The sequence below is a fragment of the Epinephelus moara genome, chromosome 19 (genome assembly GCF_006386435.1).
Source record: "Epinephelus moara isolate mb chromosome 19, YSFRI_EMoa_1.0, whole genome shotgun sequence".
In the NCBI taxonomy this organism is placed as follows: domain Eukaryota; kingdom Metazoa; phylum Chordata; class Actinopteri; order Perciformes; family Serranidae; genus Epinephelus; species Epinephelus moara.
Window position 1 is genome coordinate 41,309,163 of NC_065524.1, and position 2,669 is coordinate 41,311,831.

A 2,669-nucleotide genomic window follows, 5' to 3' on the forward strand; every position below is an offset into this window, starting at 1 on the left:
TCTGTCCCCCTGTCTGTCTGTCTATCTATCTGTCCCCCTGTCTGTCTGTCTGTCCCCCTGTCTGTCCCCCTGTCTGTCTGTCCCCCTGTCTGTCTGTCTGTCTGTCTGTCTGTCTGTCTGTCTGTATGGAGCTGCTGTAGGTGGATTAGTGTCCTCATTGTCTCTTAATGTCATTTGTATGTAAATCTGATCCACTCAGCTATTGTCTCTGTCTGTCCATCAGAGGGGACAATAATAGGAAGATTACAGGACCATTAACTGATGAAGAAGAAGAGGAGGCTGTGATGGTTGCTATGGGTGTTTGATGTTGTTGTTATGGTGACTTACCTGGTTGCTATGGTGTGTTGCTAGGGAATTGGGAAGATGTTCCAGAGGCAGGCAGTTGCTATGGTGATTCCAGGTATGTGTTGGGATGGAGGAGATGGTTCCTATGGTGATTCCAGGTATGTGTTGGGATGGAGGAGATGGCTCCTATGGTGATTCCAGGTATGTGTTGGGATGGAGGAGGCAGTTGCTATGGTGACAGTGGAGAGGTACATAAACTCAGCTGCTGTTCTTCAGTAACAGTTTGAAGATAGCGACTCTCTGTCAGTGGACCTGGAGGTTCCCTCTGCATCAGGTTTGGACGCTCAGGGACGGCGTCCCAAATTTACGCACATTGCCTGCATGTCGGTCTTTTCAAAATAAAGCTCTGCTCTCACAGGAAGTGAACAGTTTCTGCTCGTTACACGCGGACAGTCTCTTTCAGAATAAACTCACAGCACAGGTTAAAAATGTTTATTTCCTTCAGTTTGAACGACTACAGGTCGAGGTCAGCTTTAAACAAACAAACGTAATGTGAGGTCATGTGACCAGTGTAGTTCTATCAGTACTCTCACCTCCAGGTCTTTACTTGGAGTATTAGTACTCTGCAGTGTCAGTACTCTCATCTCCAGGTCTTTACTTGGAGTATTAGTACTCTGCAGTATCAGTACTCTCACCTCCAGGTCTTCAGTTGGAGTATTAGTACTCTGCAGTATCAGTACTCTCACCTCCAGGTCTTTACTTGGAGTATTAGTACTCTGCAGTATCAGTACTCTCACCTCCAGGTCTTCAGTTAGAGTATTAGTACTCTGCAGTATCAGTACTCTCACCTCCAGGTCTTTACTTGGAGTATTAGTACTCTGCAGTATCAGTACTCTCACCTCCAGGTCTTTACCTGAGTATCAGTACTCTGCAGTATCAGTACTCTCACCTCCAGGTCTTTACTTGGAGTATTAGTACTCTGCAGTATCAGTACTCTCACCTCCAGGTCTTTACCTGAGTATCAGTACTCTGCAGTATCAGTACTCTCACCTCCAGGTCTTTACTTGGAGTATCAGTACTCTGCAGTATCAGTACTCTCACCTCCAGGTCTTTACCTGAGTATTAGTACTCTGCAGTATCAGTACTCTCACCTCCAGGTCTTTACCTGAGTATCAGTACTCTGCAGTATCAGTGGTGATGATACTTGTTGCCTCACAGAAACTCTGAGGGATCGTTACAGATCAACAGTTTGTTCTTTCATCCTGTTGATCAATGACCCCCCCCCCCCACACACACACACACACATACACACACACATAGGGACCATATGGCGTCCTCTGTGTGGTCAATGGATGACTCCTCCCACCAGATTCCCCACAGACCTCCATCAGTCCCACAGCAGCGTGTGACTGGCTGCTGCAGGTTAATGAGGTAATGAGTGAGCAGCTGCTGGACAGACACACACACACACCACACACACACACACACACACACACACACACACACACACACACACAGTGTTATTGATGAGGCCTGATAGCCCCCCCTACAGGCTGCAGGCATCATCACAGTCTAACAGTTGGTCCTGATGGTGGCGCTGCAGCTGGTTAACATATGTGAAGGTTCATCCTCTGGAGAACAGCGAGGACAGACGGACACTTTTATCTTTATATTTATTTCATTTCTCTTATTACAGTTTTATTTCTTTTTATTTTGTGTGTTTCTACAAATACATTATCATAAAGTGTAAAAACACACATTCATGTTCACATCTGTTGTTTGGGTTCATGTTTATGAAATGTGCTTCATTATTGTTATAATAATAATAACAATAATAATAACAATAATAATAACAATAATAATGATAATAACTTTACATCCCTTCATCTCGTCACACCTGGATCACTGCTGCAGCATCTTTTCTTACCTGAATCAAAAATCTGTTCAGTGACTTCAGACTGCCAGAGACGTGATGACATCACTCCAGTTTCAGCCTCTTCACACCAGCTCCCAGTGCGTTTTAGATTTGAAGGTTTCACTGATGACTTTTGAGGCTCATCATGGTCTCTGTCCCAGCTGTGTCTCTGACCTCGTAGTACCGTACACACCAGGACGCACTTTGAGGTCCTCGGGCAGCAGAGGCCGTCTGTCTGTCCCAGAGGCTGAACACTAAAGAGGACAGAGTGTTTGCTGTCGGGGCCCCGAGGCTCTGAGACAAACAGGTCGGTCGAGTCAGCTACAGTCCCAGCTGGACGAGGACATTTAACTGGCCTACTCAATTCAGTCAATCAATTTTATTTATAAAACCCAATATCACAAATCACAATTTGCCTCACAGGGCTTTACAGCATACGACATCCCTCTGTCCTTATGACCCTCACAGC